This window comes from Gorilla gorilla, chromosome 3 (assembly GCF_029281585.2).
Source record: "Gorilla gorilla gorilla isolate KB3781 chromosome 3, NHGRI_mGorGor1-v2.1_pri, whole genome shotgun sequence".
Taxonomy (NCBI): Eukaryota; Metazoa; Chordata; class Mammalia; order Primates; family Hominidae; genus Gorilla; species Gorilla gorilla.
In genome coordinates, this window is record NC_073227.2 from 58,245,561 (window position 1) to 58,262,005 (window position 16,445).

At 37.2% G+C, this 16,445-nt stretch overlaps 1 protein-coding gene across 1 annotated transcript in view; it reads left to right on the forward strand.

Moving 5' to 3' along the window:
• The window catches only part of TMPRSS11F (transmembrane serine protease 11F), a 136,762-nt gene that overhangs the window by 1,334 nt on the left and 118,983 nt on the right, over positions 1–16,445 (forward strand). The gene's annotated exons all lie outside the window — the stretch shown is intronic.

A 16,445-nucleotide genomic window follows, 5' to 3' on the forward strand; every position in this document is an offset into this window, starting at 1 on the left:
TGAATAAACAGATACCAAGAGGTTAACAACCTTGTCCAAGAATGCAGAACAACACCCACTTTACACAATCCTGCCTCTTAGTCATAGAAGTCCAGGATAAGGAAGTGATTTTAACCAGAGATGTTGACAATTCACATTTTTGTGGGAGTTTCTGTTTGTTGGTGTTATGTGTTTGTGTGTTTGCTTGCTTGCTTTTTCTGAAAAGAGTGAAAACTTATAGTTTTGGGTAATACCTAACACTAGTAAGCAGTCCATGCTGGGAAATGACATCAGCATTACTTTCACAAAGGCATTTATATTTGTAGGGTATTTTATATTTCTCACTTGAGCCTATGTAAAAATGCCCTCTGAATCATGGTCTGGCAAATTTGGCTGTCATTCAGGTGGAGCCTGGATGCCGATTCATCTAGAAGGGGCAGAGGAGATTAAAGGATCTAGTCTTGGGGTTGGGGTAGGAGTAGAGATTATGGAAAGTGATACTAGTGACTGCTAAGATTCTAATTTTGTAATTTTATGTTTTTAAGCCTTCAGATGCAGCTTGAATACTAGTGTAATTGTTCTATGTGAATCCATGCCAGAACTCTATCTGGGAGTTGGAATCTTTTTTGCTCCCATCTGTCTCTGAGAGCCAGAGTTTATTAATGTGGAATAGAAAACTCCATTTTTTTTGTTAAAAAATCATTTTTTTTACAAATAAATATTTGTATACCTTAAAGTGAAAATAGCTTGATGGTACCTGATAAATTTTTAAGCTACAACTTAAACTGAATTCTGTATGTTACTGAATTAAAGTTTGTTAATGACAAAACTTTGCAATGAGAAGTAGCAATGCAGATGCAGCTGTTTTATGTATTAAAAATTTTATGAATTATTTATTAAAATCAAATACTGCCAATTAGTATTATGTCTACCATACGGTATTCAAAACAAATTGATAATTCCATGGATATTTTAAAATATTTTTAAACACACCATAAACAAAATGTTACAAATTAAAGTATGCTCTACTTAATTATATAAACTTGTAAATAACTTTTTTTGTTGTTGTTAAAAAAGAACTACTACCACGTTGGTTGTTTTCTTCACAAAATAAATTAAGAAATGTAGAGATAGGGTCTCACTATGTTGCCCAGGCTGGTCTCAAACTCCTGGCCTCAAGTCATCCTCCTGCTTTGGCTTCCCCAAGTGCCAGGATTACAGGCAGGAGCCACTGTGCCAGGCCAATAAAATACAATTTTTAACTATGTTTCCTGATAGTTTTGATGTTATCATTAAGAGTAGTGCAAAATTTGACACAGCTAGTTTTGATTAGAAATATTTATCTTAAATATTTTATACAAATTAAATGTGCGTAACAAAATGCATGCAGTTCATTCATAGTACAAAAGAGGTTTCAATGAAAGTGTTTTAAAAGGGTATGACAATGTAGATTGTTTATTACACATATTAGATTTCTATACTTTAAAATCCTGAGATTAAGAAAAGAAAAACAATGATTACTTTAAAGATTATTCTAGGTATTTATTTAGTTTCTATCAGAAGAAATGAAACCTCAGAGAGCTCAGTGTTTTCCAAGTCCAAAAACTTAATGTCCAGTCAATAACCATAATTTTTTTAAGTTCTGGGAAGGATGCTTCTTTTAGAGCACTGCAGAGTGAAAAACTGAATTATCACTGGCTTGGTGATTTTTTGTTATATAGCTGACCTAAACTGTTTTATATTTGCTCCTCATCTCTCCTTTATTCTTAAATATTAATTAGGCCTTTTACAGTGTCTGTGGGGTGATACAGGTTCTGTAACTCTGATTTTTCTATAAAACCAGCATCTAGATCAAGTTCCCTTTCTACTGAACCCTTTTTGGAGTTTGGTCTTTTCAGTTTTCAGCTGCTTATGTTTCTTCCTTCATTCATTTCTTTCTTCATTCATTCTCAGCCACAAGACATTCTACATGGCTCTTTGGATCCGATAAACTGCTGAATTTGTTTTTTTGCTTATTATTATTCTATAACATCCTTGGAAGCATTGCTTTAATAATGTAGAGTTTTTGGCTCTCTCATTTTCTCAGAGTGTTGAGTCCTGTCAAAAACAAAAACAAAACCAACAAAAATGTAAAATCTTAATTTGTGGCATGTGTTCCTCTTAGGAAAGGTTACTCCTCTGGGAAAGAAGGGGACTTGGGCCCTCCACATCCTCTGAAGAGAGTGTGTATGAAGGCTAAAGATGGGTCCTTCCATTCTTACCCATATTCTGCTGGGTTTTTATTTCATTTTATTTTCCTTTCTCCAACACTCCTATATGGGTAGGAGCTATTTCATGAGTCTGTGTACTTACTGTTATAAATGAGCCTGCTCAGATTGTTAGCCTCCCTGTTTCAAAAGAATTGTTGACTTTTGTAGTCATAGAACCCTCTTAGCATTTTCCTACAACTAAAAATCTATATGTTGGTTTCTATTCTGTTGATGGAAAAGGTTGATAGGACCATCCCATCACTCTTAATAGTTTCTGGGGTGGGTAGCAGCCTCGAAGCAAAGGACAGCAGTGCTGTAGCATAGAAAGGAAGAATGTAGGGGAGTTCAGCCAAGCTTTTATGAGGAACCCTCTTCTGCACCTAGGAATCTGGAATAGTAAGAGCTTTGGTACTTTCTCTGGAGGCAACGTTTTTTGCTTTTGTTCTTGTTGATTGAACCATATCAACAAACTTTTTACGTGTTGTTATATTGAAATCCATTAGTATATCTTGCATTTTGAATGGATATTTTATTCATGTGTGATTCTATGACATAATTTGTATGTCTTTTTGAAAATGTTGGTTAACTGAGTGATATGATTTGGCTCTGTGTCCCCACCCAAATCTCATCTTGAATGGTAATTGCCATGTGTCAGAGGAGGGGCCTGGTGGGAAACAATCGGATCATGGAGGTTGTTTCCCCCATGCTGTTCTTGTGATAGTGAGTGAGTTCTCATGAGAGCTGACGGTTTAAAAGTGTGTGGCTTCCTTCGCTGTCTCTCTCCTGACGCTGTGTAAGATGTGTCTGGCTTCCCCTTCGCCTTCCACCATGAATGTTGTTTCCTGAGGCCTCCCCAACCATGTGGAACTGTGAGTCAATTAAATCTCCTTTCTTTATAAATCACCAGGTCTCAGGTATGTCTTTACAGCAGTGTGAGAACAGACAACTACACTGAATTAAGTAAATATTCCAAATGTTGACACCTTTCATTGTACTCTGTCACAAAGTCATGTTCGTTAATATCACTGATCACATTATAAACATCTTTTAAGTATTATGGGGATGTCAGGTTCACGGTAGCACAAATAAGTTTACCAAAATTCTAATTTTCTTAATAAATCTCATATTTCATAATTAGCAACAAATAGTCATTTTCCGAAAATATCTGCCACATGCAGATTCTAAATATATTAAATACTGATTCTGATTCTAATAGGTTTTCAGTCACTCTTAGCAAATAAAATGTTGTTCCACGGTAAAAATGATGCATTCACCTTGCAAATCATAAAATTACTTCAGTGCTTTTACTCAAGATTGCCATTCAATTCAATTATGCAGCAACCATGCTTATGTCTACCTCTCTTTTGTCATTCATAACGAAGACATGTATGTACTCAATTTCAAAAGGCAATGCAATTTATAATCTTTAATGTTTCATCCAGGGCATTCTTAAATAAAGTTGGATTTTTTTTTTTACTGCAAATGTATGGCAGTGAAAAATACAATGATGCAATGACTCCTGGTGCAGTTTATTGCCTTTACCTTGATTTGCTAAAAGTCCCAGCCTTTTTTGCCACTAATTTATTTTCACTGTTAGTTTGATTTCACAGACTTCCTGAAAAAGCCTCAGAGACCCTTAGGGGTCTGCAGAAAACACTCTGAAAACTGCTGATCTATTCTAATTATTCTAATAATTATTCTAAAGAAAAGTTTATATAACTAATACCTACAAAATAATTTCATCAATCCATAAATATCCAAGAACTGTTCATTTATATACTTATGGTGCTACAGAAGCATATGGGACAGACAGCTAACCCAGAATGAGGGGTGGGGGCAATCAAAAGTTTATCAAGTAAACACCCCTGAGATGAGTCCTGTGGGATGAATAAGAGGAAGCTCAAGAAAAACTTCTTGGTGAAGGGATGGAAGTGCTTGGGAAGGGCACCCAAAGCAGAGAAAACAACATTGTCAAACACTGTGACTGAATATACTATCATGTATTAGTCAGGATAGGCTAGATTTTACTGTGGTTCCATACACTTAAATCTCCATAGCTTAGCACTCCAAAATTTACTTCTCACTCATAGGTATTGACAGTAGGATGACTCTCCTAGGCTGCTGGATTAGCAATGCAGGCTGCTTTCATCTTGTGGCTATGCCGTGTGAACATTTGCCTTCACAATCCTAATCACAGAGCAAGAGAATGCTGCTAATAGAACCACTAACAGAATGAAAATATATCCACTAATGCTCCTAGATCATTTGCCAAAACTTGTTAAATGGCCCCTTTTAACTTTAAGGAGGCTGAGAAACATGAGACAGAACATGTATATTTGGAGACACAGAAGTTTCTCTGGCCTAATTTGTTGAAAAAGACCGCTGGCACTAATTTCTACTGTAGCAAAGAACAAATAGTTTTCACACAGTAAACAGTAGAGGGCTCTGGGAATAAACTAGAATGATGACTAGTAGGCAACAGTGCAGTTCCAGGTCAAAGAGGAGTAGAAGTAGAGCCCGGAAGGTTCTGACAAGCAAGAGATGCTTTCTGGTGTAATGATCAAAAGCTCTGTGCTAGTATTGGAGAAGTTTTATCTTTAATTGGGTAGAAAAGGGAAAAGGAAACAAGTACAATGTTGGGATGAGAATTCTTTAAAATTGCACAGATTTATAAGTCATCATGCAAAGAAAAAAGTTACATAAAACTGCTCTGTAGTTTCTCTCTGCTATATAAAACACGAGTAGAAAAAAAGACTAGAAAAAATATAGGACACCAGAGTGTTTTTTTTTTTAAACAGAGTTTATTCTAGTGATATTATGAATGATTTCTGGAGTCTGTCTTATATTTTCCATAATGAGCATGGTTACTTTATAACCAAAAGGGAAAAAAAATTCATTAACCTTTGTTTAAAAAAATTTCAATTTAAATGAGATATTTTCAATAAATCATTAGTCATTAAATATTGATGAGATATTTATGAATATGGTGAACATATTTTCCCAGCCTAAATTGGGACATTTAGCTTGATATAAATGAATTGAAAATTTTGCATCGAACAGTCTTGGAAGATCATATGGTTGCATAGTCATAAATAACTGAAATCCTATAATTATGTTTCTTTAAGCTCAAATGGGACATAATTGTATATGACAGATTTATCATTTATTTTTGCTTTCCATAAATGTGTTAATGAAATTTGTTAAGCTAGTTTTTATAAACGGAATTGCATTTTAAATTACCAGAATAACTTAATGTTTAAATACATCCACTATTTTGAGTTATTTTTCTATGTAAAATATATATGCACATATATACTTGCTTAAAGGATAAAAAGACATTAATTACTGTCTCTGACATCTCAACTTCTGTTTTTTTCTTTTCTGCGAGAACACCCCTATGTTCTATCACCTTTCCCAGCAGAGGGCACTACAACCCAAGTATCAGGCTTCTCATATTTCCCCTAAATGTCAAACGTAACGTTGTTAACTTGAGAAGTCTCATAAATGAGCAAAGTACAATCCCAGCAGGAGACAGAAGAATAGACAAAGTGAAAACCTACCCCCCATCCTTATTTCTGGCAAATAAAAAATATAAACCGTGATTCCATTAAAATAAAAAAACTCATTCTTGCAAAGGACAGTAACAAGTTCCATGATATATAAAGATGTATTTAAGTAACAGATTCTGCTCTAAAAACCACATAACCAAGTGGAAAGTACCAGTACACAGCAAATGCAATGCAGGGTAATTATAATAACTGCCAGGTTTAGAACACTACACTCTGTTTTATACCTCCAGCTGCCTACTTGACCACTCCAAATAATGCAAGGCCCCCAAAACTTAATATGTCCACCCCATTTTATCATTTGACTTATATATGTGCTCCTCTTTATATGTTCACCCATTTATTTAATGACATTACTGTTCTTGAAAATTTATTATCCCCTTTAATTTCTCCTTTTCTATCATCTTTCCCCATCAGTCCTAAGTCTTGATGGTTTCCTAACTAGTCTTGCAAGTGTTTGGTGATTTACTAATACATGAAGCATAACTTTTTATCTTTTTTTTTTCTTTGTTGAGACAGTCTCGCTCTGTTGCACAGGCTGGAGTGCAATGGTGTGATCTTGGCTCACTGCAACCTCTGCCTCCTGGGTTCAAGCAATTCTCCTGCCTCAGCCTCCCAAGTAGCTGGGAGTACAGGCGTGTGCCAACATGCCCAGCTAAGAAGGATAACTTTTAAAATTTTATTTTCAAGCCCTTCGTAATCTAAATGGTATCTAAATTCCCAGTCCTGCCTATGGGTTCCTCCCTTTAGCAACACAACATGCCAATTAAAACTCTAATTTCCTTCAGAGCCCAGCTCAAATTTCATATAAAAAAGACTTGGCAAAAATTATTCTCTCCTCTCCCGTTCTCTGATGACATGTCATTTGTATTTTTGTTAGAACACTGTATTAGTCGTTTTCACACTGTTGATAAAGACATACCTGATTCTGGGCAATTTACAAAACAAAGAGGTTTAATTGGACTTAAAGTTCCACGTGGCTGGGGAAGTCTCACAATCATGGTGGACAGCAAGGAGGAGCACGTCACATCTTACATGGATGGCAGCTGGCAAAGAGAGCTTGTGCAGAGAAACTTCCCTTTTTAAAACCATCAGCTCTTGTGAGACTTATTTGCTGTCATGAGAACAGCATGGGAAAGACCTGCCCCCATGATTCAATTACCTCTTACTGGGACCCTCCCACAACACTTGGAAATTCAAGATGAGATTTGGGCAGGGACACAGTCAAACCATATCATTCCACGCTGGCCCCTCACAAATCTCATGTCTTCACATTTTAAAGCCAATCATGCCTTCCCAACAGTCCCCCAAAGTCTTAACTCATTTCAGCAGTAACTCAAACATCCATAGTCCAAAGTCTCATCTGAGACAAAGCAAGTCCCTTCCACTATGAGCCTGGAAAATCAAAAGCAGGTTAGTTACTTCCTAGAAACAAAGGGGGTACAGGCATTGGGTAAATACAGCCGTTCCAAATGGGAGAAATTGGCCAAAACAAAGCAGCTATAGGCCCCATGCAAGTCCAAAATCCAATGGGGCAGTCAAATCTTAAAGCTCGAAAATGATCTCCTTTGACTCCATGTCTCTCATCCATGTCATGCTGATGTAAGAGGTGGGTTCCCATGGTCTTGAGCAGCTCCATCTCTGTGGCTTTGTGGGGTACAGCCTCCCTCCCAGCTGCTTTCATGGGCTGGTGTTGAGTGTCTGCAACTTTTCCAGGCACACGGTGCAAGCTGTCAGTGGATCTAACATTCTGGGGTCGGGAGGATGGTGGCCCTCTTCTCACAGCTCCACTAGGTGGTCCCCCAGTAGGGAGTCTGTGTGGGAGTTCAGACCCCTCATTTCCCTTCTGTACTGCCCTAGCAAAGGTTCTCCATGACAGCCCTGCCCCTGCAGCAAACTTCTGCCTGGACATCCAGGCATTTCCATACATCCTCTGAGATCTAGGCCAAGGTTCCTAAACCCCAATCCTTGACTTCTGTGCACTTGCAGGCTCAACACTACATGGAAGCTGCCAAGGCTTGAGGCTTGCACCCTCTAAAGCCACAGCTGAGCTCTACATTGGCCCCTTTTAGTCATGGCTAGAGCGGCTGGGATGCAGGGCACCACGTCCCTAGGTTGCACACAGCATGGGGACCTTGGGCCTGGTCCACAAAACCACTTTTTTCTCCTAGGCCTCTGGGCCTGTGATGGGAGGGGCTGCCGAGAAGACCTCTGACATGCCCTAGAGACATTTTCCCCATTGTCTTGAAGATTAACATTCAGCTCCTCATTACTTATGCAAATTTTTTCAGCTGGCTTGAATTTCTCCTCAGAAGATGGGATTTTCTTTTCTGTCATATTGTCAGCCTGAAAATTTTCTGAACTTTTATGCTCTGCCTCCCTTATAAAACTGAATTTCTTTAACAGCACCCAGGTCACCTCTTGAATGCTTTGCTGCTTAGAAATTTCTTCCACCAGATACCCTAAATCATCATCTCTCTCCAGTTCAGTTTCTTTTCTTTTTTTTTTTTGAGATGGAGTTTCACTCTTGTTGCCCATGCTGGAGTGCAATGGTGCAATCTCGGCTCACAGCAACCTCTGCCTCCTGGGTTCAAGTGATTCTCCTTCCTCAGCCTCCCTAGCAGCTGGGATTACAGGCGCCCACCGCAATGCCTGGCTAATATTTTTTATTTTTAGTAGACATGGGGTTTCACCATGTTGGCCAGGCTGCTCTCAAACTCCTGACCTCAGGTGATCCACCCACCTCAGCCTCCCAAAGTTTCACAAATCTCTAGGGCAGGGGCAAGATGCTGCTAGTCTCTTTGCCAAAACATAACAAGGGTCACCGTAGGTCCAGTTCCCAACAAGTTCCTCACCTCCATCTGAGACCACTTCAGCCTGGATTACTTTGTCCATATCATCAGCATTTTGGTCAAAGCCACTGAACAAGTCTCTAGGGAGTTCCAAATTTTTCCACATTTTCCTGTCTTCTTCTGAGCCCTCCAAACTGTTCCAACCTCTGCCTGTTACCCAGTTCCAAAGTCGCTTCCACATTTTCGGGTATCTTTTCAGCAACGCCCCACTCTACTGATACCAATTTACTGTATTAGTCTATTTTCATGCTGCTGATAAAGACATGTCCTACACTGGGCAGTTTACAGAAAAAAGAGGCTTAATTGGACTTAAAGTTCCACGTGGCTGGGGAAGCCTCACAATCATGGCAGAAGGCAAAGAGGAGCAAGTCACATCTTACATGGATGGCAGCAGGCAAAGAGAGCTTATGCAGGGAAACTCCCTTTTTAAAACCATCAGATCTCATGAGACTTATTTGCTATCATGAGAACAGCATGGGAAAGACCTGCCCCCATGATTCAGTTACCTCCTACCCTGTCCCTACCACAACACATGGAAATTCCGGATGAGATTTGGGTGGGGACACAGCTAAACCATATCAAACCGTAATCAGAGTCTGTTTAAAATAATGTGTCTATGTCTCTTTTCTCTGTGCCATTTTTATAAAACAGTAGTTTTATAGTTTAGTAGAGAAACAGCCTACTGAACACAGCAGAAGCTTAATATGCTGAATCAAGTGGCACACTGATAGTACCATGATTCAGTTACCTCCTACTGGGTCCCTCCCACAACACATGGAAATTCCAGAGAAGTTTTGAATCAGGACACCCAAACCATATCAAACACTAATCAGAGTCTGTTTAAAATAATGTGTCTATGTCTCTTTTTTCTATGCCATTTTTATAAAATTATGAGACAAGCAGCCTACTCAACACAGTAGAAGCTTAATATGCTGAATCAAGTGGCACACTGATAGTACAAGTGGGGGATCTTTGTACTTGCATGCTTGTTCATTTGTGCTATGCACTGCTTACGTCCACTTCCTCATGAGAACTGCACTGGAAGAGCTCAGGTTTATATTTTAAAAATTTTTAAAGATTTATACAAACTTTAAGGTTTTGTCCAGAAAAAATATTGTCTTTTAATAATATTTTCCAGGTTAAGGTTTGTTAAGGAACAATAAAATACATGAATGAGTGAAATCCTTCTTAGTAAATGCTAATGAAGAGCACTTTTCAAAAATTTTATTGTTTAAATACTTTTTCTGGATTCTAAAAATAAGATTTTCAGATTATCTCTTGTATAAAAGTAAATGTGAAGGAATAGAAAAACCCCATAACTCTAAAAGTAGCTTTTTCTTCTTCGTTCTGTCATATTTTCTTTGACTAAATATTAGCTCTGGACTAATAAAATACTTTCCTGGTACATCTTCCCTGAAGGGCTCCTAAGGGTTTTATACCACAGAGGAAAATTCTAACTGAAATACTGACATGGGGATTAATTATAGAGACATTAGTGCTTGTATGTAATATAGTCTGGTAAACAATTCAAAAATACTACCAGGTCATAAAAATTCTACTTAATTTTTTTTGCAAGTATATTATGTTTATGAACACCTCCAGGCTGCTTATAACTCACCCACCTCTTTTTATGGAACCTTGCTGCAAAAGCATAGATATCTGAATCATAGATTTCTACATTTGAAGTCACTAAATTCAACTTCTCACCCAGTTGAGAGAATCACTCTTTCTTTGCTTGAGCACCACTGAAAACAGGGATCTCCTCACTTTTGAGGCTGTTCCTTTGATTTTGGCTAATAAAAATTATTAAAATGAACCAGCATTTGTATATCTCTTATTTGTGTAATTTTTAGTGAAATTTCCTAATGTGGTTTTCTCTTTATCAGCATTCTGATGATAAACATTCTAAGGTGAGATCATACCAAGATAGAATAGTTATCCTAGAATGGTCTAGGAAGGCACACTAGAATAATAATTTAAAATGTGAGCATCACAAACATAGAAAGACAAGTATCACTTGTTCTCTCACTCATGTGTGGGAACTGAAAAAGTAGATCTCATGAAGATAGAGTAAATTGGTGTTTACCAGGGTCTGGGAAGGGTAAAGGGAAGGGGAGAGATGAAGAGAGGTTGATTCATAGGTACAGATAATACACTTTGATAAAATAATTTTTTTAAATCAATTTTCCATCAAAGAGTAAAGAAAAAGTGTAGGCGTTCCCTGACATTGCCAAGCTATATGAACTTAAACAAGTTTCTTAAACTCCCCAAGTTTCCATTTCCTTGTCTGCAAAGTAGGAATCATAGTAGTTACTACCTACATTTGTACATGAATACAATAAATATAAAGCATTTTGCATAGTGCCTAGCAAATAGTAAATTTTTTAAAAAGTAGTGATCTCTTATTACAGAAGAGATAATTTTATGGGAAGAGATAATTTGAATTGGTAGACAGTTGAGAAAAGGCTGGCCTTTTAGATGAGGGGATTAATGGTCAAAGGACTGAGCATGGCACAAGTGGGAGCACTAGGAAATAAATGCCCATTAAAGAGAATAGGGATAGGTTGGGCACATGGGATGGATCTAAAGGAGTAGTTCCCTAGGGGCAGTAGTGGACTGCAGTTATCACAAGAAATCCTCAAATCCATTAGTACACCAACCCATGCCTTAAACTGAATGTATATTACATACCACTTCCAAATATGAATAGATGTTGCAATTCTTAAAATAAAAATTCATTTAAAAGAGCCAGTGAATGAATAGATATTTTGGTTTTTTTTTCTTTGAGATAGAGTCTCACATTGTCTCCCAGGCTGGAGTTCAGTGCCACAATCTCAGCTCACTGCAAGTTCTGCTTCCCGGGCTCAATTGATCCTCTCACCTCAGTCTCCCAAGTATTTGGGACCACAGGTTTGCACCAGCATGCCTGGCTAATTTTTTTTTTTTTTTTTTATAGACATGAGGCCTCCCTGTGTTGAGCAGGCTGGTCTCAAACTCCTGGGCTCAAGGGATCTGCCTGCCTCAGCCTCCCAAAGTGCTGGGATTACAGATGTGCGCCACCACGCCCTGCGATATTTTGATTTTTATCAATTTTTATCTTCTTCAGGTCTCTACTTGAATCTTATATCTTCAGAGAGGTTTTCTCTGGCTTTGCTATCTAATATAGTCTCCAGGCCTTTTTTCACTCTCCAGTCCCTTATTCTGTTTCAGTTTCCTTCACAGCACCAAACGCAACCTGGCATTGTATTATGTATCTACTTGTTTACTACCTATCTCTTCTCTTTGAATATAAATGACCATGAAGGCAAGGACTTTATTATATCACCATTGTCACTCCAGCATCTAGAACACTGCCTACACATGGTGCACCTTCAGTAAATATTTGCTAAATAAATAAACAGATTCACAAAATAGTAGTTTCAAATGCGTACTACAAGGCAAACTAATTATGTTACATGCAGCCCTTTTCATCTTCTCAGTAAAAATTCAAATTAAAGTAGCATCAGAAGACTCTTTTCTCCTTCTTTATAGTCATCATTGAGTCTTTGCCTGAAATAATAACTTCTTATTAATAAATGAGTTGCCATAGAAATTGGCCCTATTACTATGAGATACCTAAGAGGGAAATGAAAGTCTTTTTTCTAAAGGGCTGCAACTTAAACATGTTAAAGAACATTGCTTTTGAGATACAAGTACAAGACATAAATATTCATTTCATTGCTCAAATGATAAGACAATAGTCAAAGCTTCCCGTAACCCCAATCAAGTTAAACCTCTAACGTATTATTTTAAATTAGGTAGTGCGTGTTGCCACTTGGATGCCCACTCATCCACTACCAACACATGTTGAACTCATACAACCTCAACCTCCACAAAAGAACACGTCATGAGATTACTTAATGTGTAATCGAAACAAAATCTGTTTCGTATGTTAATTAGGTCAACAAAAGATATATTTAACATTTGATAAGATATTAGTGTGATGTAAAGTATTCACTGTACAGTGTTCTGTCTGGACATCTCTATTTTTACTGTCAATGTTACATTATCATGTTTATTGGGTTCTTTGCCCTTTATTCCGACATCTGCAGAACCAAATTGGTTAGATTGCCACTGATTGTAGGGCAAATGTTCATGGCCCCCAAATTAGATAGAGTTGTTTTCACTTCATTCTCTTCCCTTGAGAGAGTAGAAATAGTGGTCCTGTTGTGTTCTTTTCTTTCCCCAAATCTGGCTGCAATTCTTTAAACACAATACATTAGCACGTTTGCTCTGGATATTTGGTGAAGAATGCATACTATGCATCAATATAAATCTCAATATTGTGTAAGCAAACAATTACCTATAGGATAACCTGTTTATATATTCTGCTATTGCTACATCAGAATTATTTCTGACATGTCTGTCTCTAAAATTTCCTAAGCGTCACCTCTTGCAATCAAGATATTTTCAGTGCTAGAGATTTGAATAGTTGCATGTGTAACTCCCTTCCACCCACTATGCCATCTGTTACCTACAAAGTATAGCAGTTGGAGTCAGGAAATTTGGCACAGTTCTCCAAGTGGGGCAACCTCCTCTACCTTCTTGGAGCCTAGTAAATAAGGTTCTGTCTTCTGTTCCTCTTTCGTCTCTCAATCAAATAACTATAAATAAACCCCTAAATGGTTTTATTAGCTATTGAATAATGGTAGTAATCATAGGATGGCAAACTGTTTTTAGTGTGGATTTTTTTAGAAAATAGAGCCCAAGGCAATTCTAGGGATATGCAATTCTAGGGAAGAAGGACTGAGGGAAAGGGATCAATAGAGAAAGAAGGGATGAGGATGGAAAGCAAATGTAAGGGGTACGTTACCAATTGGGCTAGAGTTTTATATCAAGCTAGTGGGATATCTTTGGAGAGTCTATATGAGCCACTGTGTTTCTGAATGATTTGTCTAGGGAGAGGAAGGGAGAAGAATTCACCTTCTTGTATCTGCCATTGGAAAAAATTCCTCCCATGACACATCAACTGTGACACAGTTTTAGGTTGTACCACCTGGCCCTCTAGCAGCTATGAGGAGGCTAGATCACAAAACAGCAGTGACAACATCCACAGTGGCAGCCACACTGCATGAAGTAAGCTAGTGAGTGGAAGCAAGTCAGTGACACTTGCCACTGTCCATGTATTATTTGCAACCTCACAAACACAACTGGGCAAATCAGTCCACCTCCACAGTGTCTCAGAGGTGATGGAAAAACTCCACGTGGGAAGCAAGAAATGCAGAGTAAAGAGTGAGGGAATATGCTGTCAGATTTTGTTTGAGAACCCCCGGAGGGACTGGGAACAGGCACCTCAATGGAACTGGCTGGCCAAGCAGGTGTAGTACCATGAAAACATGACCCCAACATGAAAGCGTCAACAAACTTTGCTCCAACAAAGTCTGAAAGCACTTTTCTATGGTATACTCTAATGTGGTAGATGCCAGACAGTCTTCTGAAGTATCATCAGGAGGATTCTAGAGAAAACTACAATCTAGAATCCAAGTAATTCCAAAACTAGGTTTAGCCAGTAACCCAACAGAGCTGAAAGAGTGAGATCATGATAACGGATTGTAGTTGTAAAGAAGAACTATTTCTGGAAATTGAGCTTGTAAAAGATGCATGAGAATGAGTCATTCTTAATTCTGACCTGTTTAAAATAAGTTCTTTAGAGATATCCAACCATTTTACAGTATTCACCAAAATAAGGAAATTTTGACAAAGCAAGTAAATAGTACCTGCCAGCACTACGATAAATAAGAGGCACTGTGAGGTAATGAAAACTACTTGGAAGTAATAAAAACTGGGTTTCAATCTCAATCCTGTTACTCATGTTGTGATCTTGTGACCTGAGAAGTTTATTCAAGCTCCCTGATCTCAGTTTGCTCTCCAGTTTAATGGGAATAAAGTGCATACTTCACAGCATTTGTAAAAATTAAGGAAATGTATTAAAAAGTGTCCAGTGCAATAATAGGAAATCAGCAAATTTAAATCAGAAACTACTCTTAAATCCTACATCTTCACTCATTTTTCTCAGATATTTAATTTCACATGCAAATATGTATGCAGATCTCTTCCATCAGCTATGTAACATCAGTTAGGTATAAAGTGATTTTGTATGAAGTAGTTAAAAATTGAACTGAGGTGTTAAAAACATTCTATGAAGAATAATTCTTCTTGAGAATCAGTAACTGGGTACTAACTGTAGCTCACTAATAATACGTAGCATTTATTAAGCAGTTTCCTATGTGGTGGTGAGGTAAGTATAACATTGATGATCTTATTTATCTATTTATTATTATATTAAAGGGACAGGTTCTTTTTATGTTGCCCAGGCTAGACTTCAACTCCTGGGCTCAAGAATCGTATCATCTCAGCCTCCCAAGAAGCTGGGACTATAGGCATACATCTCTGCAACTGACTGGGGGCTAAATAATAATTTTCAGGTAGTAGTGAAAAATGAAAATGCAATGCTCCTTAAACTTTTAATTTTAAAAATATTTTATCACTTATAAAACATAATAGGGATGAAAATGGTATGTGGGTAACAATATAAACTAATAAATTGCAAAAATACAATTTTTGGTGTTCTAATTTTAGGTCATAAAAGAAATAATACTTTATAATGTGTAATCTTGATTTCTCATAAATTTTTTTCCTGCTTTTCTGGAAACTCATTTGTTAGTTTATCAAAATTTATACTTTTTAAACTTCAGTTGATATAATTGAAATTAATGCCAGTTGCTCTTGGTAAGATCAGTTTGTTTTTTACTTTTTATAAAGATGAACTCTTCATTTTAAAACAGTTTTAGATTTACAAAAAAGTTAAGATGGTAGGGAAAGTTTCTATATATTTCACAGTTTCCCCTGTTGCTGCTATCTAAAGTGTGGTACATTCGTTACAATTAATGAAGTGATATTGGTACATTATTATTATGAAAGCCCATACTTAATTCCTATTTCCTTAGTTTTTATCCAATGGCCCCTTTCTGTGCCAGGATCCCATTTAGGATACTACATTACATTTAGCCATCATGTCTCCTTAGGATCCTTTTAGCTGTAATAGTTTCTCAGATTTTCTTTGCTTTTGATGATCTTAACGGTTTTGAGAAGTACTTGTCAAGTATTTTATAGAATGCTCCTCAATTAGGATTTCTCTGATGTTAGTCCCATAATTAGATTTGGAGTTACGGGTTTTTGGGAGAAGATCACAGAGGTAAAGTGCCATTTTAATCATATTGTGTCAGTGGTTTATACTGTCAGTATAACTTATCTCTGTTGATATTACTTTGATCATCTAGCTTAGGTAGTGTTTTTCAGGATTCTCCACCGTAAAGTTACATTTCCCCACTTTCCATTTGTACTGTTTGGAAGGAAATCACCGTTTAGAGATGACACGTAAGGAGTGGGGAGTTATGACCCACCTCATTGAGGGTGGAATATCTACATAAATTATTTGGAATTTTTCTGCATGGGATATTTGTCTCTTCTCTCTCATTTATTTATTTAATCATATACTTGTACCACTGTGGACTCTTGGATACTTATTTTATACTTTAGATTAAAATCCAATACTAGTTTACTAATTTTATTGTTCAAATTGTTCCAGATTTGACCATGGTAACAATCTGTGTCTCTATTAAGCTGAGTTTGTACTGATGAGTATGATGATTTCAAGTCTAATACATTGATTACAGAAAGCTTGATTACTTTTTCAAAATGTATTTTATTTTGTTGTTGTTGTGTGTGTTTCAATTCCATTATTTTATTTTACTGTTTAA